The sequence below is a fragment of the Chiloscyllium punctatum genome, chromosome 36 (genome assembly GCF_047496795.1).
Source record: "Chiloscyllium punctatum isolate Juve2018m chromosome 36, sChiPun1.3, whole genome shotgun sequence".
In the NCBI taxonomy this organism is placed as follows: Eukaryota; Metazoa; Chordata; class Chondrichthyes; order Orectolobiformes; family Hemiscylliidae; genus Chiloscyllium; species Chiloscyllium punctatum.
This window is the reverse complement of record NC_092774.1, coordinates 31,237,548-31,261,968: the sequence shown is the minus strand read 5'-3', so window position 1 is coordinate 31,261,968 and position 24,421 is coordinate 31,237,548. Positions and strand designations below refer to the sequence as shown.

Sequence of the window (24,421 nt, the reverse complement as noted above, 5' to 3'; positions counted from 1 at the left end):
GACACCATTAAAAGCGCACAGCTTCGAAGCCAAAGGAGAGCAGCGAGCACACCGCCCCTGGGTGGGCTCGAACCACCAACCTTTCGGTTAACAGCCGAACGCGCTGACCAATTGCGCCACAGAGACAAGCGCAGATGGGGGCGGCACCATCGCTTAGTGATTTTATAATTCAGCCTCCCCGCCAAGAATTACAATTGTCGTCTATCAGTTTAACTTTTCCATAATCAAGCCTGGGAGATGCATTCTGGAGATACCGGGGGCTGTCTGCAGACACATCCATGTCACGAGGAACTAGCTTTCTTACTCCGGGGCCGTCGCCCTTCGAGCCTTTCAGTGTTTTGCCTGTTCCCGAGTTCTCTCATTGGCTCGGAGGCGAGAAGGGGTTTGAATTCCTGATGTGCAGGAACGACAATTCTTTCAATGTCTCAGATCAGTTCGTGTGCCGAGAACATCAGAATCAACCTCCCGGCCTCTTCAACAAGGGGACGGTGTCTGGACTGTCGGACAGGTCATCTTTCATTCTCCTCCAAATCCGCTTCCCAAAGTGTTTCTAAAGGTTCACAAAGCTGGAGACTGGGATTTCTGTTTTGCTTCATGAACATTTGAACATTTTTCCATTTCCTAACTGACAATATTTTGCCAAAATCTCTTCCCAATTGTACGCCTTGTCTCATGTCCAGGGATGAGGAATTTCCATTTTGGGGAGACATTCCCAAGGTTGAGAATGTTCGCTTTGGAGCAAAGAAGGATAACTGGAGATTTCCTGGGGCTGTTGGTCATGATGGGAGAAGAAGCGGTGGGAATGGGCAGATTAATGATCAGAAGAACCAATTGCCACTGACCAGAGTCAGTTACCAGAGGACAGGGATTGAAGTTCTTGAATGAAAAGCAGCACTTGTGCCTAATAAACACAGAGAATACTGCAGAAAGCCAACAGGTCGAGCAGCATCTGTGGAAAGGGAAACAGAGCTGACGTTGTGAGTCTGATACGTTGTTTGTTCAGAACCCGAGTTTCCTGCATGGCAATCAATTCCCAGACATGAGAAAACGGGTCTTTATTGAGACGGGTTTTGTGAAGTTTGAGCGATAATGCAACCAACAGGAAGTTATTTAAAATCGCCAGCGAAGAAAGCATAGCCAGCAGGTTACCACCCTGGGCGGGGAGCCCCAAATGATCTCTACGCCAACACCTTAAGTGTTCGGCCACAACTACACGCCCAAAGTTGAGGTCTAAACTTTCTCATGGAATATTTCTAACAGGAAAGGTGAGTATTGGGCTTGTCCTGTCCGCGCCATAGTCCCAACGTTTCCTGTTCCCCTGGATTTGATCAGGACAGAGGAGGCTGATGGGAGATCGAATTGAACGACACACATTGGTGAGAGATAGAGCGGGTGGGAAGGATCCATTCCCATGCGTAGAGAGATTAATAATCAGGACCGAAAATAAGGAGCCACTTCAAGAAATTTGGGGTTCATTCAGCAAAGCTAATGTAGAACTGTTCACAGAAAATTGTGATCAAAGTCTCTCGAGTTATTTTGATGAGAAGTGTTGATGATGCTAATACAATCGATAGGATGAACGTAGATTGGTCAATGTATTTGGTGACAGTTCTGTTCTAGCCCTGTGAGCGAAACCTGGATCTGAAGGAGTACAAGGGACTGCAACAACATCGATCTGAAATTGGACACGTGACAAGGAACAGAGCCATCATTAACAGTTGGCTTTTGAACTGGAGAGGGTTTCTCGTGAAATTAGCTTGAGGCTTGAGGTATGCAAGGTCAAGATAATTTAGGTAAAACATGGAAACACTATCCTCATTAGCAGACTGTGAAAGGATTACAAGACACAAATTAAACATTTTCGACAAGTGATACAGGGAACTGGGAAGATAAGTATTAGAAACTGGCAACAACAAAGTTCTGCAGCACAACACTGACATTCAAAGACCGAAAACATCCAGGTCCTGATTAATCAGATTGCATTGTGGTGCTTTTCTGCAAAACATCGACTTGCAATGTCCTACAAAAGAGTGACAAAACCCATCACTGTCAGCCTAGGATAGAAAATCCGAAGGGATGAACGTTTGCTGATTTTCTGAAGATTCACAGAGCTTAGACGGGGTTTTGGTGATTGTTTCTTTTCCACTCCCAGGAGCCGCAGTGGTTGAGGGGTTGAGTTGGGGAGAATAAAATGTGCCCGTAAACAGCGTGTGCGGCTATTTCAGCTTCCCCTCATCTGACTGCGCTGTGAGTTGACTCAGATGTTCTCAGGGACATTTACTGACGCGAGACAGTGTAAGGATTCTCATTCCCGCAGGTCGGGAATTCAAACCGTACGCCGGCTTCAGGACAATGAGAAAGATTAATTGGGGTGTGTGAACAAGCTGTGAGCTGCATTTCAAACAGGTAGGTGGAGTTTGGTGCGCCAGTCCCTGTGCGCATCCAACGCCACCATGCTGCAGAGTTCTGACGCCAACACGGACATGCGCAGCAATGGGAACATTCACAAGGTGAACAACCAAAGATAATCACCGTCACTGATTCCCTTCCACAGGCCCAACTTTGTGAAGCAGTATCTTTCACTGGCAAAGGAAACGCCTTTGTCCACAGGTACCTGCTTCATTTCGATCACGATTTCATGCCCCTCACTCTTCTAGTCTCATTTCCAAACACTTTGCTCATAGCCTCCAAAGAAGCTCTGAGGGTATCTGCTTGTTCCACCCGAACAGGCAGTGGGTTGCAGATTCCCACCAGTCCCAATTTGAGTGAAATGTTTTTCCCCCTCCACTGATTTGAATCTTAAAGAAGAAGCGGGGGAGCAAACTCCCTTTCTTTTCGACGACACTTCTCATTTTGTACTCGGCAGGGTTCACACCTGCGTGGGGAAATGCAATGGATTTCAAGTCCATCGCATCAACCACTCGGCTCACGATTCAGTACCACACTGACAGTTTGACTTCCCAGGTCTGTCTGCCTGTGGAGCTGAGAAAGAGTGAATCATCGCAGAGTTTGTTTGACTCCATTCACTTCGCAGTGATTCGAAAGGGTTAAATATCTGCACATGGTGTTTGCAGATATTTCGGTGTTTCTCCCGAAAAGATGAAATGAACTTTCAGTGAGAAATTGCAGGAGGAACTCAGCAGGTCAGGCATCATCTGTGGAAAGAGAATCAGAGGCAACATTTCAGAATTTTGTTTGCTCCGACAGGTACTGTCAAAGCTGTTGATTTTCTCTTTTGGTCTCGGCTTCTCAGCAGACGCAGTCCCTTACGTGAGACATTAATTCAATTCAGAAACCCCTTTGTGGAGAAGATTTCGGTTTGGGGAACATTTTCCTGACCCCATTAAAAGCGCACAGCTTCAGCGTCGGGGCATGTGTGAGCTTGTGGCGCAACGGTGGCGCGTCTGACTCGAGATCCCAAAGTTGCATGTTTGAATCTCAAATGGCTCCATAACGTCGACTCCTTACGTTGCAAATCACGAAAGAAGTCCGTTGACTCCGTGTATTGTTTGGCCAAGTCTTGCCGTTTGCGTATAATGAATCTGCCTCTTTGTCAGTTTGGGATTTACTGACCCCAACCACTCCCTTTACAAAAGCGTTCTTCGTAATGCCACTTTTTTTTCTTTTCCTCATGACTTTTAAACTCTGCCGAATCGTTGCCGATCCTTTCAGATGTGGGAACATTTTGACGACATTACTTTCTCTGTCTAGACTTTGCATGACTTGAAAAGCTTCAATCGGGCCAGATTTCAAACTTCTGTACTCCGAAGAGAGCTCCCCCAAATTTCCAATCGACCCTCAACGCTGACATCCCTCAAACACTGCACCACTCACGTCAACCTCTTCAACGCTATCTCCAATCATTTCACTTCGCTGCTTTCTGTCCCATTGGTTCTCCAGGGAGCCCAACCTCGTTTAACGAAGGTGCTTTTTGAGGAAATTAAACAGCACTTTCGCACAAGTCATGAAACGCGGGCTCCTCCGGGATTTGAACCCGGGATCTCTCGAACGCCTGCGTCAATGAATACCCAAAGCAAAAACCACACCCCGACACCAACGAGCCACACGGCCAGCGCGCTGGCGCCCCTTCCCCCACCCTACCTCTTGAACCAGCTGAGTCTTGCTCAGAGGAAAGTCCAGTTAACATTGAACAGGCTGGGGCTGTTTTCTCTGGAACGTCGGAGGTTGAGGGGTGACTTTATGGAGGTTTATAAAATTATGAGGGGCATGGATAGGATAAATAGGCAAAGCCTTTTCCCTGGGGTCGGGGAGTCAAGAACTAGAGGGCATAGGTTTAGGGTGAGAGGAGAAAGATATAAAAGAGATCTAAGGGGCAACTTTTTCACGCAGAGGGTGGTGCGTGTATGGAATGAGCTGCCAGAGAAAGTGGCGGAGACTGGTACAATTGCAACATTTCAGAAGCGTTTGGATGGATATATGAATAGGAAGGGTTTGGAGGTATATGGGCCGGGTGCTGGCAGGTGGGACTAGATTGGGGTGGGATATCTGGTCGGCATGGACGGGTTGGACCGAAGGGTCTGTTTCCATGCTGTACATCTCTATGACTGTATGAACAGCTGCTTCTCATTCTGTCTCTCTGCTGCCGTTTGCCCGTCCCCAGGAACCGGGCCCTCTCTACTGCCAGAAGATTAACCCGTTTTCTGTCTAAACTTTTCTCTGACACCGGAGTGACCAGTGACAAGTATTGCCCTCCTCAACATAGGGCACAGAGAACAGGAGAAGACCCCGCAGACCTCCACGGGTGTGTCATCTCAACTCTGCATACTGGGCCTGTGTATCAATATTTACGTCGAAGTTTTTTGGGAAGCAGATGAGAAGGCGAGGTGCACAACAGTGCGCCGTTATACGGGAAAGCTGCTAAACTCGACATTGAGTGAATAGGGAAGATGGTTTCCCTTCTGGGTTATGCTCCCATCGCGCACCGGCAGACATATCGCCGACGAACAAATATTAACTCTGTCTAAATTGCCACATTCTGTTTTTACGAACCGTGATTTCACTCAGAAGCACAATTTACCTGCTCCCTCCTGAATATCCTTCCAGGTGAAGCAGCTCTTTACCTGCACATTTGCTGCTACCTCGTCGACTGCATTCGCTCGTCCTCGTGACTTTAAATCTCTGCCGAATCACTATAGATCATTTCAGGCATGGGAGCATTGTCACAGCATTATTTCCTGTTTCTCGGCCTCTACTGACTTGGAAAACTTCGGTTCTCCGAGGAGAGCTGGCCCAATATTTCAATTTACCTTTATTGCTGACATTCCGCAAACACCGCACCACTCACGTCAACCTGTTCAACGCGATCTCCAACCATTTCACTTCCCTGTTTTCTGCCTCATTCGTATTCGTGGCAGCCCAACCTCGTTTCACGAAGGTGCTTTTTGAGAAAATTAATGGGGCATTTTTGCCCAAATCAAGTTAAGCGACGCAGCCTCGTCTGGGATGTGAATCCAGGACCGCACACAAGTCTGCACTGTTAAAGACTCTACCTGGGATCATGCCCCTAGACCAACAAGCCAAACAGCGATTCATTCCTCATCCACCACACTCCTCTTGAGCCAGCTGAGACTTGCTTAGTGTCAAATACATTTGACATTGTTCTAAGAATTACAAGTGACAAAGAGTTTCCAGAACAGCTGCTTCTCATTCTGTCTCCCTGCTGCTGGTTGTCCCGTCCCCAGGAATCGGACTCCCTCCACCGTTTCGAAACTTTTCTCTGACACCAGAATAGCCAGTGACAAGCATTGCCCTCCTCAACATAGGATACAGAGAACAGGAGACCACTCAGAGGTTGTCACCTTAACTGTACACATTGGGCCAGTATATCATTGTGAAATATTTATGTCGAAGCTTTTTTGGGAAGCGGAGGCAAGGTGCAGAACAGAGCGCCATTATACGGGAAAGCTGCTGCAGACGACGTTGAATGAATAGGAGAGAATGGTCTCTCCTTTGGGTTCTGGTTCCAACACACACCCGTTGTGCCATTCTCCTGCATTGCTCGGCAGTTTTTCCAGAGAAGTATTCAGCTTTTCATCTGGCGTGTGGCAGGCACGTTTGAGAATGAGGTCAGAAGATCTTCACTGCTGTCGTGTCATATGCTGTTGTGCAGACATATCGTCGATGTGCAAAAATAAACTCAGTCTAAATACCCACATTCTGTTTTTCGAACTGTGATTTCGCTCAGAATCACTAATTTTCAAAACTCGCAATATTCAAACTTTAACAAAGTGCTCATAGAAATGATTAGTGAACACCTGGAAGAAATTCTTCCAAACTTACCTGGGGAATTTCGCTTTGAGGGGTCTTGAACTTTAAGTGGAAGGAAGGGAAGTTTGCCTCGAGGCTGTTTAATGTGGAGATGTGTTCTCCATGTAAACTGGTCGTAGTTGACCATCCCAGTGCTTCCCGATGCAGGGCTGCCTGACCCCCAGGGAGGTTTACTTGAAGCAACTGGAGAGAATCCAGAGAGGGAGCAGATTCTGCAAAGGTGCTCAAATACTTTCTATCTCTCTTTTAGGTCTTTTCCTTGTGTATTCCCTCAGTTTAGCACGTATGCAGTTTGCACCCTGGAAAATGATTGCTTTTTTCCTCATGTTCACAATTAAATGTGTAGTTTCGCTTGGAACTGATCCGCATTGACAGGATTGGCATATTGATATATATATATGTACACGTATTTAGTTTAAGATTAGATTATATTTGAATGAAGTTTTCCTCTAAACACACCTAAGCCTATCTGGCTGCATGAGGGATTTCAGGTTTCTGTGTGCTGGGTATTATGTGATCAGCAGGCATCTGGCAAACTACAGGAACTGTCACCTATGTTATGTTCGTTTAAGTATACTGACAATGATCACTTATTTTGTGACTTTTTTTTGCAGGAAGATGTGCCGAAAGAAATCTGAAAACAAATGATACATCAACTTCTGACAGAGCCGCTTGATTCATTGGGACTTGAATATCAGCAGCCATTCCAATCAAGAAGACATGGTTGCTTTTGTTTACTTGAGAGATTTTGGACACTGGTGCGGCAGGAAGAATACTGAGACACCGAGTGAGGGAGATTCAGTGCGCTGACTGTGAAAAGTGCTTTACACCATTTACTCAGCTTGGGGGTATCAAAGTCTCATCCCTGACAGTGGGGATAGACTATGTCCCCGTTCTGATTGTAATTTCAAACCCAGACCAACACAAGGAAAGCTCCCCCAATGGGAAACTGTGGAAATGTGGGGACTGAGGGAAAGGATTCCCTTCCCCATCCGTGTTGGAAACCCACAGACGTAATCACAGCGGGGAGAGGCCATTCACCTGCTCGGTGTGCAGGAAGGGCTTCATTCGGATCAGCCAACTGGAGACGCACGAGTGGGTCCACAAGTGAGAGAAGCCATTCACGTGCCCCATGTACGGGAGGGGTTCACTCAGTCAGCTGCACTGCTGACCCACCAGTGGGTCCACACCCACTGATACATTGAAGAAACCTGTTAAGTCTTTCATCTTTTAAAATGGGTTCCAGATTTCGGTTCATTAATCTGTAAATCCCAGAACTTCTTTTTAGTAATATTCTCCAGGTAACTTAATGTTTTATAAAGGGAGGTGACACCTGAGTTCAGATAACGCATGAAAGCTGTGAGTTTAGAGTCGTTCTGTATCACAGTCTTGAGTCAGACTTTTTCTATTTCCAAACATACAATCCTGCAAATGCAATTCACCCCAAAGACTTCTATGTGTGAGTGCATTCATGAGACAGAGCGTCTGAGTGTGTCTGTGTGTGTGTGCATGCTGGGTAAAGTGTGCGTGTAATGGTGTATAATTGTGTGAGAAGGTGTGTGCATGGATGAGAGTGTGAGGGGTGTATCAATGTGTGTCTGAGAGAGACCCCTGTCTATCAGAGAGGGTCTGCACGACCGTGTGAGGACTTGTGTGTGTGTGTGTGTGTGTGTGTATGAGAGAGAAGAGAGAGAGAGAGAGAGAGAGACAGATTCAGAGAGAGAGATAGGGTTTGTGTGTATTGTGTAGCTGGTTCTCCTGTAGTGAGACATGAATCCAAGGTTTCAGCTGAGGTCATTCTCGTGTGTTCCAAACTTGTTATTAGCCTCTGCTCGGCCACTAGAAATGATTAAGCAGTTAAGCAGTTTCACAACACACACTAGAGAGGGCAAGGTGAAGGGCTGATGTCTGAAACGTTGACTCCCCTGCTCCTTGGATGCTGCCTGACCTGCTGTGCTTTTTCAACACCACACCCTCGACTCTGATCTCCGGCATCTGCATTTCTCACTTTCTCCTCATGGGCGAGGTGGGACTTGTCTTTTATTCACTCATTCACTCTTACAGCCTGTCCTTGGTTGTGGCCCAACTATGCATCCTGAAGAAGGGCTTATGCCCGAAACGTCGATTCTCCTGTTGCTTGGATGCTTCCTGACCTGCTGCGCCTTTCCAGCAACACAATTTCAGCTCTGATCTCCAGTATTTGCAGTCCTCACTTTCTACTCAGAGAATAGGGCCCGTCAAAGATCAGAAAGGCGGTCTTTGTGTGGAGCCACAGAAACTGGGGGACATACTAAATGAATACTTTGCATCAGTATTTACTGTGGACAAGGATATGGAAGATATAGACTGAAGGGAAATAGATGGTGACACCTTGCAAAAAGTTCAGATTACAGAGGGAGAAGTGCTGGATGTCTTGAAACGGTTAAAGATGGATAAATCCCCAGGACCTGATCAGGTGTAACGAAGAACTCTGTGGGAAGCTAGAGAAGTGATTGCTGGGCCTCTTGCTGAGTTATTTGTATCATCAATAGTCACAGGTGAGGTGCCGGAAGACAGAAGGTTGGCAAATGTAGTGCCACTGTTTAAGAAGGGCGGTAAAGACAGTACAGGGAACCATAGACCGGTGAGCCTGACCACGGTGGTGGCCAAGTTGTTGGCGGGAATCCTGAGGGGCAGGATGTACATGTATTTGGAAAGGCAAGGACTGATTCGGGATAGTCAACATGGCTTTGTGCATTGGAATTCATGTCTCAGAAACTTGATTGAGTTTTTTGAAGAAGTAACAAAGAAGATTGATGAGGGCAGAGCAGTAGATGTGATCTATATGGACTTCAGTAAGGCGTTCGACAAGGTTCCCCATGGGAGATTGATGAGTAAGGTTAGATCTCAGGGAGAACTAGCCATTTGGATACAGAACTGGCTCAAAGGTAGAAGGCAGAGGGTGGTGGTGGAGGGCAGCTTTTCCGGCTGGAGGCCTGTGACCAGTGGAGTGCCACAAGGATCAGTGCTAGGCCCTCTACTTTTTGTCATTTACATAAATGATTTGGATGCGACCATAAAAGGGACTGTTAGTAAGTTTTCAGAAGACACCAAAATTGGAGGTGTCGTGGACAGCAAAGAGGGTTACCTCAGATTGCAACAGGATCTGGACCAGATGGGCCAAGGAGCTGAGAAGTGGCAGATGGAGTTTAATTCAGATAAATGTGAGGTGCTGCATTTTGGGAAAGCAAATCTTAGCAGGACTTCTACAATTAATCATAAGCTCCTAGGGAGTGTTGCTGAACAAAGAGACCTTGGAGTGCAGGTTCATAGCTCCTGAACATTGGAGTCGCAGGTAGATAGGATTGTGAAGAAGGCGTTTGGTATGCTTTCCTTTATTGGTCAGTGTATTGAGTACAGCATTTGCGGCTGTACAGGACATTGGTTAGGCCGCTGTTGGAATATTGCGTGCAATTCTGGTCTCCTTCCAATTGGAAAGATGTCGTGAAACTTGAAAGGGTTCAGAAAAGATTTACAAGGATGTTGAGGGTTGGAGGATCTGAGCGAGAGGGAGAGGCTGAACAGGCTGGGGCTGTTTTCCCTGGCGCATCAGAGACTGAGGGGTGACCTTATAGAGGTTTACAAAATTATGAGGGGCATGGATAGAATAAATAGGCAAAGGTTTTTCTCTGGGTTCGGGGAGTCCAGAACGAGAGGGCATAGGTTTAGGGTGAGAGGGGAAAGATAGAAATGAGACCGAAGGAGCAACTGAATCACGCAGAGGGTGGTACGTGTATGGAATGAGCTGCCAGAGGAAACGGTGGAGGCTGGTACAATTGCCACATTTAAGAGGCTTTTGGATGGGTATATGAATAGGAAGGGTTTGGAAGGATATATTTGGGTGCTGGTAGGTGGGACTAGATTGGGTTGTGATATCTGGTCGGCATGGATGAGTTGGACTAAAGGGTCTGTTTCCATGCTGGACATCTCTGTGACTGTATGATTTTGTCTGGCAGCTCAACTTTTGTATATCTATTCCCCAGAGTAGAGGGTGTCCAAAACTAGAGGTGTTTAGGCTGAGAGGGAAAAGGTTTAAAAGGAACTGAACAGGGTAACTTTTTCACACAGAGCGTGGCATGCGTTTGGAATAAGCTGCCAGAGGCAGTGGTCGAGGCTGGTAGAATTACAACATTTAAAAGGCATCTGGATGGAGGTATGAATAGGAAGGGCTGAGAGAGATATGGGCCAAATGCTGGCAAATGGATCACGAGGTTAATTTAGGAAATGTTGTCGGCGTGGACCGAAAGGTTTGTTTCTCTTCCCTGTAACTCTATGACTGCATTTCTACATATTCTGAACCAATTTCACAAGACTAGGAATAGGCCATTCCAAGTTTAGCGGCTGTCCTCAATTGTGGCCTAACTGCGCAGATTTCAATGAAGTTTCAGAAAGATGTCTGCAGCTTTTTTTTAAACATTGAATGTGCTTTCAGACATTACTGATGTTTCTGAATACATCATTTTAGCTATTCTCAATGTTAAAGGTCAGCCATTTCTCACGCTTCCCTTCCCCACCCCCACCCCAGGTCGCCATCACCATCCATTCTCTCTCTATCATTAGAAGGGTTTGATACAGAGATCAAAGAGGGCTCGAGGCACGAGAAAGGACGGGGGAGGGTACTCAGAGTGAGATTGAACGGGGGGGGCGCAGAGACTGGGGGAAGAGAAAGAGAGAAAATAGGTAGGAGAGCAGAGCATCGGGGGTAGAGAATGCATGGGGGGACACAGGATGGGAGCAGACAGAGAGAATGTGGTGAAGAGGATTGGGGGGGAGAGAGAGAATGGGGAGTTGCAAAGTGTGAAGTGAAAGAAATTGGTTGCAGAGTGTGGGGAGAGAGAATGGACGGGGCAGTGGGTGGGGAGAGAATGGACGGGGGCAGTGGGTGGAGAGAGGATGGACTGGGGCCTGTGGTGGGGAGAGAATGGACGGGACAGTGGGTGGGGAGAGAATTCATGGGGCAGTGGATGGGGAGAGATTGGACGGGGAGCAGTGGATCAGGACAGAATGGACACGGGGCAGTGGGCGGGGAGAGAATGGATGGGGCAGTAGGTGGGGAGAGAATGAATGGGGTCAATGGGTGGGGAGAGAATGGACGGGGAGCAGCGGGTGTGGAGAGAACTGACGGGCGGCAGTGGGTGGGGACAGAATGGACCGGGCAAAGGTTGGGGTGAGAATGGACGGGGTAGAGGGTGGAGAAAGAGAGCAACAATGAATGGCGGGAGAAGGTGGGGGAGAGAAGGAATGGATTGGGGCAGCGTGTGGGAGGTGAGAGAAAATGAGTGTAAAGGGGGGACTGGATTGGGGAAGGCAGAGGGTGGAGCGATAAAGGGAATGGATGGGGACAGAGGGTGGATGAGGGACTGGACAGAGGGCAGAGGGTGCAGAGATAGAATGGACGGGGTGGGGAGAGTGGCATGTGTGGGAGAGAGAGAAGGGACTGGTAGGTAAGGGTAGAGAGAGAGAATGGACAGGGGATGCTATGGGTGGCGGTGAGGGAATGGACATGGGACGCTGTGGGGATGATTGGATGGGGAGGTGAGAATGCATCCCACCCACTCCCAGCATCCCCTTCTCTGCACATGTGCAGTGCAGACTTTTCTGAATGACACGAGAGACGAGTCTGGAACACTGTGTGAGTGCAGTCACCCTCACATCCTGGCATCAGCAAACCACTGCCTTTCTGTTTTAAAAACTAAATAACGATGTGGGCTATATACTAAGGATGGCGAGATATGGCTGAGAAACTGAACAGAGGGTCAGCACTTTCAGGAGAGGGGAGCTGGGAGGATGGAAGGATGAATTTGGGTTGGAATACTTTGAAAGATTTAGGAATTGAGAGACAGAGATTTCGGGTAGAAGAAAGAGAAGGCTGTTCTGTGCAAACCAAAATTCTCTCATCCTATTTTCTGCCTTGCACTGACAGCAGTGATCTGTTTTCTCAAGTTATTAGCAGAGGAGGATTTGCTTTTCAGGCATGGACAAGAAATTTAGTCAGGGCCTGAATATCAGCAGTGTTTGAATCCAGGAGGGGTAATGTTTGTCTGCAGGAAATGATTTCAAATATCAACATGCATTGAGAATCCCCGTGAATACACGCAGCCTGCGTGGGAGTACTCAAGGGTTCTAATTGCGGAGAGGACTTTAATTTTTCAGCGAAATGTGGACCAGTGTTCTCGCTATAGACGAGCCCTTCATTGGATCGTTGAATCTGCCGAGTAACAACGACCCCTGCCCCGTGGAAACTCTATGGAAGCAAATTGATTTCCTCAAACTGATTGGAGTGTCACCAGGATTGGGGAGAAGCCAATTGATTGCCGAGAGCTGGAGAGGGGATTCCTCGCAGCGCCAGGGACCTGGGTTCAATCCCACCCTCACAGTGACTGTGTGGATTTTGCACTTTCCTACCCCTCCCCCACCCTCTGTCCACGTCGGTTTCCTCTGGGTGCTCGGGTTTCCTCCCATGTTCCAAAGTTGTGCAGGCTAGAGTGGATTGGACGTTCTAAATTCAGGGATTAGCTGTGGGGTTATCGGGTGGGTCGGGGGGGTGGGGGTATGTTCTTCGGAGGGTCAGTGTGGACTTGGTGGGCCAAACGGCCTGTTTCCACAGTGAATCCCCCAACGTGTCTGCAGCCTGGCTTCCAGCTCCATCTCTCTGTGCCGAAGGTCCTCCAGTATGTGTATTCCTTCGTTTCCAGCACCCAGAACGTCCCACCTTCTGCAAATCGAAAAACAAGTCCCACCCTGCCCACTCCAATGTGTGTTGTGTAACTGCTTAATCATTTTTAGTGGCCCAGCAAAGGCTGATAGCCAAGTTCGGAAACCAGGAGGATGGCCTCTATCGCGACCATGGGTTCATGTCACATGACAGGTAACCCCACTTCACTGTTACGCTCTCTCTGTCTCACTCTCACACACGCACATATTCACACGCTCGTGCAGAGCCTTTCCGACAGACATGCTCTCTCTCAGACACACACTAATACGCCCCCCACACTCACACCCACGCATACATCTTCGCACATGATTATACTCCATCACACACACACTTTACCCAGCCTGCACGCGCACATACACACTGTCTCTCTCATTCATGCACTCACACATTTGGGGTGAATTTGCATTTGCAGGATTATATATTTGGAAATAGAACCAGTCTGACTCAAGATTGGGATACAGACAGACTCTCACCTCACAGCTTTCATGCGTTGTTTGATGTGAGGTGTTACCTCCTTTTATAAAACATCAAGTTTCCTGGAGAACGTGACTTAAAAGAAGTTCTGGAATGTACAAATTAGTGAACCGAAATCTGCAGCCCATTTTAAAAGATGAAAGATTTAACAGTAATCTCGGTTTCTTCAATATGTCACTTATGTTGCATGACAGTCTAATGTTTTTGCGATATATTCTGTGTCTTGTGATTCTACACCACAGCTACCTGAAGAAGGAGCAGCACTTCGAAACCTAGTGTTTCCAAATAAACCTGTTAGAATATACCCTGGTGTTTGTGAGATTTTAAAACTTTGTTTCCAGTGAATACAGCCCACACCTCCCACTGTTGCCAGTAAACTTTGCAATTTCAATGAAACAATGAACCAGAAGTCCTGAAAAAATATACAGTTTGGAACAATATTAGCTACTCATTCACTGGTCCTTCTGAGACATGACATTAGTGCTGGAGGCTGAAAGAAATGAGCAGCTTTAAAACAAAAACCTGTTGGACCTCACAGAGTCTAAGCCGGGCGGTAAGTTCAGGTAACCTTCACTCCGACCCTATTTTGTTACAGCTTCAGATTTCCCCAGGAAAAAGGCATACAAAAAGTAGTTTTTAAAGAAAACACCTCCAGGTCAAAGTGCACCCAGTCCCCCCACCCCACTTTCTTTGTTGGTCAGCTGAGTTGTCCGTTTGTAACTGGATCCCTGGTACAGCCGGGTAAAACATGCAGCTGGGATGACTGAGTGAACCCTTTCCCGCAACGGCAGTTTCCTTCACTAAAAAGGACATGAGTGAATCAGATGGTGCTTTTTCCCCCTAAAAGTGGTTTCATCCTGAGATTCTGAAGTCCAGATTACTGACCGAACTCCAATTCTGCAATCTATCGCAGTGGGATTCGAACCTGGGACGCCCCAGTGCTGGGTTGATCGGTGCACTTGGCCATCGCTCCTTTCGTCTCCTTGCGCTGGCACGTGAACTCGATGGCGCCGCCGCAGGTGGGAGGAGCAGATGAAGCCATTTTGGAACTTACAGCAGGTGAAAGGCCTCTCTCCAGTGTGGACCCACTGGTGGGAGGGTAGTGCAGCTGACTGAGTGAACTCTCCCCAGCACATGGGGCACGTGAATGGCTTCTCTCTGACTGAACCCCTTCCTGCGCACTGAGCAGGTGAACGTCCTCACCCCATTCTGAATCCGTCAGTGGGTTTCCAGCACTGATGGGGAAGGGAATCCTTTCCCACAGTCCCCACATTTCCACGGTTTCCCCATTGGGTGGAGCTTTCCTTGTGTTGCTCTGGGTTTGAAATTACAAACAGAGCGGGGACATTGTCTTTCCCACTGCGAGGGGTGTGATTTTAATTCCCCAATCTGAGTAAATGGTTTAAAGCACTTTTCACAGTCAGCGCACTGAATCTCCCTTACTCGGTATCTCAGTATTCTCCCTGCCACACCAGTGTCCAAAGTCTCTCAAGCAGACAAAAGCAAACATTTCTTCAGGACCATGGGGGCAATGGATGACGTATCTGACTCCACCTACTTGTTTCAACTGCAGCTCACAGCTTCTTCACACATCCCAATTAAGCTTTCTCATTGTCATGAAACCGGCGTATGGGTACAATTCCTAATCTGCAGGAATGAGAATATTTTCACTGTCTCGCGTCAGTAAATGTCCCTGAGAACATCAGAGTCCCGTCACAGCGCTGTCAGAGGAGGGGAAGCTGAAAGAGACCCACACGCTGCTCATGGGCACATTTCACTTTCCCCAACTCACCGCCCCAATCACTGCGGCTCTTGGGAGTGGAAAGGGAACAAACACCAAAACCCAGTCTCAGCTTTGTAAATCTACAGGAAATAAGAAAACTGTACATCCTTTCGGATCTTCCATCGTGGGCTGACAGCGTTGATTTTAAATGGCTGTCCAGTCAGTGTCGATTCGTTTTGGCTGAAAAAATCTTCCTTATCTCATCCCAGCATTTCTTGCCACAGAGAACTGTGCGGCAGAGTTCATGTATATATTTCCTTGTATGGTATTTTGTAAATTACATTCGTTTTCTGGTTGTTTGTATCGGGTATTTCAGGTTCATGAGCCGCTGTTTAAGTTGTGTTGGTAGGTTTGTGGGCTACCATGATGCTGAGAGGGTTGAGTTTTCCGGACATAATTTCCCAGATGTCTTTATTGTAAAGTAATGTGGCTAGGGTTTCTGCAGACGTTGTGTCTACTTGTGTCAGTTTGTTGATGTGAAATTGGCACATTGGGCTTATTGGGTCGGCAAAAATGAGGACTGCAGATGCTGGAAACCAGAGCTTAGATCAGAGTGGTGCTGGAAAAGCACAGCAGGTCAGAAAGCATCCGAGGAGCAGGAAAATCGACGTTCCGGGCAAAAGCCCTTCATCAGGAATAGAGGCAGGATCCCTCCAGGGTGGAGAGTTAAATTGGGGCTGGGGTGTGCTGGGCCGAAGGTAGCAAAAAGTACAATAGGTGAATGGGGGTGGGGATGGAGGTGACAGATCAGAGAGGAGGGTGGAGCGGACAGGTGGGGAGGGAGATTGGCAGGTAGGACAGACCATGAGGACAGCGCTGAGCTGGAAGGCTACAATTGAGGTAAGGTGGGGGAGGGGAAATGAGGAAACTGATGAAGTCCACATTGATGGCCTGGGGTTGAATTTACCCCAAGCAGGAGATTAGACGTTCATCCTCCAGGCATCGGGTGGGGAGGGAGCGGCGATGGAGGAGGCCCAGGACCTGCATGTCCTCGGCAGAGTGGGAGGGGGTTTGAAATGTTGGGCCAGAGGGCGATGGGGTTGATTGGTGCGGGTGTCCTGGAGATGTTCCTTCAAGCGCTGTGACTTGACTCTGCGAGGAGTCTCCAGTCTCCCCAATGTAGAGGAGACCGCATCAGGAGCAATGGATACAAGAAATGACATTGTTGGATACACAGGTGAAAGCCTTCGACCGACCACGGCCCGGATTCGATTTCCGGGCAGGGAAGTAATTTTCAGTAGAGCTATCAGGCTGTGTTTGCAACTCCCTGGTGGTCTAGTGGTTAGGATTCAGCGCTCTCACCACCACAACCCGCGTTCGATTCCCGGTCAGGGAAACTGCTTTGAGGGGGTTTATAGGCTCCCCGTTCTTCGTAATTGCTCTATACAGTTATTTATTGATCTTCGTGGTTCCTGGGTGCTGCAGTGTGTCGTGGCTCGTTGAAATAGTGTCCTGATTCAGATATGTTTGTATGTGTCGGGGTGATTGCTTCTGTGATTAAGTTCTTGGTTCGCGTGCATTGTTTTCCGATAGACGCTGTTTTGAATTTACCATTGACTGTTCGCTCTCCTGTGACATCTAGAAATGGCACTTTGTTGTTGTTCTCCTCTTTTGTGAATTTTATGCCAGTAAGGATATTGTTGATGGTGTTGTAGGTTTCCTCTAATTTGTTTCAGTTTTTGATGACAAAAGTGTCATCGCTGTAGCGGACCCAAAGTTTGGGTTGGATCGTTGGAAGGGCTGTCTGTTCGAGTCTCTGCATTATTGCTTCTGCGAGGAATCCTGATGCTGGAGGTTTCGTGCGTATTTCGTTGATTTGTTTGTCGGGCTTGTTATTGAATATGAAGTGGATGGAAAGGCACAGTTCCACGAGCTTGACAGTGCTATCTTTGCTGATGAAGTTGATGCTGTGTTTGTGTCTTTGGTTCTTCGAGTAGTGTCTTCAGTTTTCTTTGGCCACGTTGATGTTAATGGATGTGAACAGGGCTGTTATGTCAAAGGACAACATTAATCCATCCTTTTCTATCTCAGTGTCTTTGGTGTTCAGGAATTCTTGGATGGAGTAAATGGAGTGGTGTGAATCTTCGACTAGGTGTTTTAGCCTTCAGTAGAAGCCTTTGATTAGTCTGTATATTGCTGTTCCAAGTCGTGAGACTATGGTCTAAGGGGGGCTCCTCGTTTGACGTGGAGGAGAACAACAACAAAGTGCCATTACTTGATGTCACAGTAGAGTGAACAGTCAATGCGGAACTTCAAACTGGCATCTACAGAAAAACAACAGACCCAAACCAAGTACTTAACTGCAGAAGCAATCATCCCAACACCCACAAACGAAGCTGCATCAGGACATTATTTCAACGAGCCACTACACACTGCAGCACAGAGAAACTACGAAGAGCACAAGAGAAATACGTATATAGTGAATTTAAGGAGAACGGGTCCCCAATAAACCCTCTCTGCCGATTTCTCATTGATGCTTCCAAGGTGACTCTCAAAAATTCGGTTTATCCCTCCATTCTTTCCTGTTTGTTTTTTGTGGGTTTTGAAAGCTTTCCCAATCCTCTGACTGAGTATTGGAGTTGGAAGGTTGTGTTGTGGTTGTACAGGACACTTTTTAGACCACTTTTGAAATATTGTGCACAATTCTAGTCTCCCTCCGATCAGACGGATATTGTGAAATTTGAAAGGGTTCTTAAGCACCAAAGGGTCCACAGAGATGAAGAGGCCCTTCTGCTGCCCTGAGTGTGGGAAGGCCTTCAGTGATTCCTCTGCCCTGCTGACGCACCAGTTGGTCCATACCGGGGAAGGATGTTCTCCAGCCCCAAGTGCGAGATGGCCTTCAGCAGTTCTTCCCACCTGCTGAGAAACCAGTGGGTCCACACTGAGGAGAAGCCGTTCTTCTGCCCCGACTGCAGGAAGGGCTTTGCACTTTCCTCCGACCTGCTGCCCCATTGGTGGGTCCACATGGGGGAGAGGCCGTTCAGTTGCCTAAGTGCAGGAAGTCCTTCATCAATTCCTCAGCCCTGCTGATGCCCCAGTCCGTCCAAACCGGGGAGATGCCATTCTCCTGCCCGAGTGTGGGAAGGGCTTTACCCGCTCCTCCACACTGCTGAAGCACCAGCTGGTCCACACGGGGGGATGGGGGGTGGAGAGGGGAGGCCTTTCTGCTGCCCTGAGTGCGGGAAATCCTTCAGCAATTCCTCCGCCCTGCTGAAGCACCAGGGTGTCCACACGGGGGAGAGGCCCTTCAGCTGGCCCGAGTGTGGGAAGAGGTTCATGTTTTCCTGCAACTTGCGGAAGCATCAGCGGGGGCACCAGCGCTCCCAGCAATCAGATCCCACCGGTAACGCTGCCTTTAGTCACCCCCCAGGACTGAACCTCCTGCCAGTTCTGACAGTGGGTGCACTGGGAGAGTAGGTAGGCTGTTTTAGTCTTCTGCTGGACTGCAATTGCCTGCCCCACCCCCCACAACTACAACCCCATGGTGGCTCAGGGTTAGCACTGCTGCCTCATGGCACCAGGAACTCGGAATACTTCCACCCTTGGGGTCTGTGTGCAATTTATGGAGGGTAGGAAAATGGATCTGAGTGGGTTACTCTTCGGAGAATCTGTGCAGATGTGTTGGGCTGAAGGACCTGTTTCCACACTGTCGGAGTTCAACCAACATATGAGCTTTGTTTTCATTGGAAACTGCTGCTCATTGAGCCAGGGACTGCACATTGCCAAATGAAATGATCCAGAGAAACGTAAGACCGCAAGACCATCGGAGCAGAAGTTAGGCCATTCGGCCCATCGAGTCTACTCAGCAATGCGTTAGTGACAAAAGTAGCGCAGATGAGATTAGCTACAGTGTGGAAACAGGCCATTTGTCCCAACAAGTCCACATCGACCCTCCGAAGAGTAACCCATCCAGACCCATTTCCCTCTGACGAATGTACCTAACTCTATGGGCAGTTAAGCATGACCAATCCACATGACGTGAACATCTTTGGACTATGGAAGAAAACAGGACCACCCAGAGAAAACCCACGCAGACACTGGGAGAATATGAAAACTCCTCACAGACAGCCACCCAAGGCTGGAATCAAACCTGGGTCCCTGGCACGGTGAGCCTGCAGTGGTAAACACTGAGCCACTACATGTTGCAACCCGAAGTAGGCAAGCAGGAGGTTGGGAGAATGCAGCAAGCCAGGAAGCACCAGGATGTGGAGTAGTCAGCGGTTTGGGTATTAACCCTTCTTCATGATTGAAACGTTGACTTCTCTGTGAGAAACGATTTATGGGAATGTTGCTGGGGGTTGGAGGGTTTGAGCTACAGGGAGAGGCTGAATAGGCTGGGACTGTTTTCACTGGACCATCAGAGGCAGGGGAGTGACATAATAGAGGTTACAAAATCATGAGGGGCATGGACAGGTTAATAGACAAGCTATTTTCCCTGGGATGGGGGAGTCCAGAACTTGAGGGCATGGGTGTAGGGTGAGATGCGAAATATATTAAAGGGACAACTTCACAGGATTTGGGTCAGGTGTTGTCAAATGGGACTAGATTACTTTAGGATATCAGGTCAGCATGGACAAGTTGGACCGAAGGGTCTGTTTCCATGCTGTATGTGTCTCTGACTACTGGTCCTGATGTAAGTTTAAAATAGAGTCCAAGTAACTATGAATAGTTCAATCTTGTTGAGCTCACCTCCTGAAAAGTTTCAGATGAATCCCTCTGAGAGATACTGTTTAAACATGCTGAGTTGGACAAAGTATCCCATCAAGTTCAACACAAACCCAGAGTTGAAGTCAGAAGTCAGAACACCAAGGGGACCAAAACTGATCACAATATTCCAGGTGCAGCCTCATCAACGTCCTGTATAACTACAACATAACTATATCTAAACTCAATTCCCGAACTGATGAAGGTTAGTGTACCTAAACCTTTCTTCATTGCATTGTGTATCGATGTAATCAGAGATATAGGACCTACTTTAAACTGAACCACAATCCTGCTTCTGGGAGCACAGTGACTGACACGGAAGGCAAAAGGGAGATTGACCTTTAAATGGAGTATAAAAGTAGGGAGGTGAAAGTGGAGGTTTTGATTGAAAGGGCAGTGAAGATTCAACCAGCTGACAGTGGATCTCAATCACATGTAGATCAGACCAGGTTCGGACAGCAGGAAACCAGATAAATTTTTACAACAAACCACAACGAGGTCATCATTAGACTCTTAATTCCGGATTTATATTGAATTCAGATTCCACCATCTGCCGTGGCAGGTTTTGAACACAAGTCCCTAGAACATTACCTGGGTGAATAGTCTGGTAACAATAAAGTCGGCCATCGCCTCCCCTGAACACATTGGCTTATTGTGTTCAGAGGTAACAAAGGAACAAGAGGTTTTAGCAACTGTTAAGTTGTTGATGTTCCACAAGGGAACATCAGCACTCTCAGTAATGGCACATACTGAAGTCAGTGTCCTGGATCAGAGGTAAGGGCTCGGGAACAATAAGAAATAGGAACAGGAATATACCATTCAGCCCGTTGAGCCTGCTTCTCCATTCAGTAGGATTCTGGGTGATCTGGCATTCCCCACAGTCACTTTCCTGCCCTTTTCCTGCAACTGTTCATCCCCTGACTCTTCACAAATCTATCGATCCTAGTTTTAAAGTGACATAAAGGCTGTCAACAGAGTTACTGGGGTGGGGGTGGGGGGGGGGGGTACGGGGGCTCAGGTCGAACTTGGGGACTAAAACAATGGCTTCACACTTCACAACATTTAACTAAGGGAATGTTTATGGTTATCCAATGCTGGAAATTGGGCAGGCATTCAGGTAAAATTATTGGTAAATTATGAATGACAGAGGAGTCGGGAGAGAAGTGGTGTTCAGGCACAGTTGGATATCATCAGTATAGATGCCAACACCAGCAGCTACGGTAAAACAAATCAGAACGGAAGACGCTAAAAGCAGACCCTCCCAGAGGATAGAGTGATGCTGGAGAGGGTCAGTACTGTCATTAACTCTGGTCAAGGCTGTCCGCAGGTCGACGAGGGAATGTTCATCCCTGTCACCGTGACAAAGGATGTCAAATATCACCTTGATAAGAACTGTTTCAGGGGTGGAAACCAGACTCGAGGGCTTTAAACACAGAATTCTGGAAAAGATGGGAATGGCTAATTCAACAATGTTACATCCAAACTAACACTTCTTTTCGTGCGATAATACTAGAAGTGTTTTGGTTTTATGTTTGAAGATTCTCAGCAACACTGAGTAAGAAGCAACAAAATTAACACAAGAAATACTGCAATTGCTACAATGTGCCTGCTCCCAATAGGGGGCCATCGGTGTGAAATTAACTGTTTACAAGGGGCAATATTGGAAAGGAATTACCCAGTTCATAGCTATAAGAGGGGAGACACAGACTGCTTGATACAAACATATAATGGGCGGGAGTAGGCCACTCGGCACTTCGAGCCTGCTGCAGCATTCAATAAGATCATGGCTGATCTGAATTCAACCTCAACTCTACATTCCAACACATCCCCGACAATCTTTCATCCACTTGGTTATCAAGAACCTATCTACCTCTGCCTTAAAGATTTTGAATCCACTGCCTTTTGAATAAGACACACAACCCTCAGAAAGAAAAGAAATCATCCTCATTTTTGTCTTCTACATTTAAAATATGACCCTGTACTTTCAGATATTAAGATAGGGACACAAGCTGCATTCAAATAATACCTGTGGTTCAGTTTACTATGTCAAAATGCTTCACATGAACATTATGAGAATTCCTTTAAAAATCACAAGACCGGAGCACAGATGAGACAGGTGACAAAATACTTGGTCAAAGGGACAAGTTTAGGGCAATCTTTTAAACAGGTTCAATTTCCCAAACATCAGAAGACAAAGACGTGAACAACAAACACAAAATAGCAACGAATGGGAAACAACAGTGTCGTCATAACGTCACAGGATGAGTAATCCAGGGAACATGAGTTCAAATCCCACCACAGCAAGAGGTGAGATGAGAATAATTCAAATCATCAATGGGGAACACAAAGTAAGTCTCAGTATGGTATCGATGGCACTGACGTCAATTGTCCTAAAAACCCATGTTCACCAATGTCCTTTCAAGAGGGAAACTGCCATCCCTGCATGGTCTGACTTACATGTGACTCCAGACCGACAGCAATGTGGTTGACTCTTAAACTGCCCTCTGAATTGGCACAAGCAAGACACCTTGCACTTAGGGATGGATAACAAATATCAACCGTGTGAAAGTGTCATAACAGAAATTGCTGGAGAAACTCAGCCAGTCTGGCAACACTGGTGGAGAGACAGAGAAAGAAACAAAGACAATATCCTGGCTTGAGTCCAGAACAGTTGTGAAGAAGGGTCACAGCACTTGAAATGCTAACTCTGCTTCTCTCTCCACATGTGCTGCCAGTCCTATTGAGTTTCTCCAGCATTTGACGCATTTTTGTGTTTCAGATCTCCATCATCTGCAGTTCTTCATTACACTGACTTAGGGAAGCTCAAATCCCATAAAAGGGTCGAGCAGAAGGGCTGGAATTACTCAGCAAGTCTGGCACCAGTTATGGAGATAAAAACAGTTCGTACTTCGGGTCATTGAATGATCTTACATCAGGGACAAACTTTTGGGGAAGCTGCAAGAGTAAAAGGCACTGGTGTAACTTCAACATCTGGGAGAACTCTCTCAGCCATGGAGGTCAGGCTGACTCAGCATTCTGTTCCTGCTCATTACCTGTTAAATTCTCCATTTGTTTTTCTTGTTATATTTCTACATGGTTGACACATTCCTATGTTTTAAAATGAAATTACAAACAGACAAGAATTTTCCATGTAAGTAATCATACATTAGAGGGTTTGGAACGTGAATGTAAACTTTTAAACAGAAAGTATTTATTCATGCATGGGGTGTGGGCATCGCTGGCAATGCCAGCATTTATACCCATCCTTAACCACCCTGTGGTTGGTTGGAAAAGTGCATGAAGGTGTCTGAGATTGTCTTGATCAGCACAGCAATCTCAAAGATGGGTGTGCTCAGGTCCAAGTACCCTCCACTCCCACAGCCAAGTCTGCATTCACTTCAATTATAGATGCCATCTAAACCTCCCAGGACAAGGACAGCATGGGATGACAATCAGAATAAAGCTTCCTCTACTCTTCAATTGCAAGTGAAGCTACCTCAACACTGTCCCCAACAAACACTGCCAAGACAGAGACTGCATTGGGTTAGATACATTGGGTTAGAGTAAAACTTCCTCTACACTTCCCCATTCATACAGTCCCAGGACAATGACAGCAGAGGGTTAAATAAACAGTAGAGCTTCTTCCATTCTGACTGACACTTAGTACGTCCTACACTAACCCTCAAGGAAAATTGAGAACTGAAGTATTATCTGGTACTGAATTCACACATCCTAATGGGAATGACAGCAACAGAAAATCATGTAGTGAAACACAGATAAAACACACACAATGTACAACAAAACTAGACTGTTATTTGGATCAAAGACATAGTCCCTGCAGTGATCCGAATGTGAGCTGAACAAATTTCACACTTGAACAATATTCTCTGGGAATGCAATGTCCACCTCACTGCTGTCTATTCAGTTCTTCTGCTCTCGTTCAGGGCTGAGTTGCGGCTGACCACATTGTGGCGTGGAGGTTAAGAGGTTGGACAGTTAAGGTCAACTTGGATTGAGGGCATCCTTTGTCATGCCAGTGAGGTCGAGGGTCGCTCATTTACTCAACTTATAATCGGGGACAAGGGGATGTCAGGCTGGGCTTGCATCAGTTTGAGTTTAGAAGAAACAGATGATCCAATGGAGCTGTATAACATCTGGAGAGGACTTAATGCAAATGTAATGTCAACTCAATTCTAGCCAGAGACTAGTCTCTCACTTTAGATAGGAGAGTTTTGTTTTCCCTCAAGTGTTCCCGAGTCTTTGAAATTCACTTCTTTAGAGAGCAGCATGTGGTGGTGGCACGGTGGTGAGCACTGCTGCCTCACGGCATCAGTGACCTGGATTTGATCCCACCCTCGGGCAGACTGTCTGTGTGGAGTTTGCACATTCTCCACTTGTGTCTGCGTTGGCTTCCTGTG

General features: G+C 47.1%; 1 protein-coding gene and 1 non-coding gene across 2 annotated transcripts in view; one reads left to right on the top strand and one right to left on the bottom strand.

The window, feature by feature from the left end:
• LOC140460322 (uncharacterized) overlaps positions 1-24,421 on the top strand; it is a 137,863-nt gene that overhangs the window by 21,408 nt on the left and 92,034 nt on the right. The gene's annotated exons all lie outside the window — the stretch shown is intronic.
• Positions 53-126, bottom strand: trnan-guu (transfer RNA asparagine (anticodon GUU)). Its single transcript has one exon. It is a non-coding gene; the product is annotated as a tRNA-Asn (tRNA).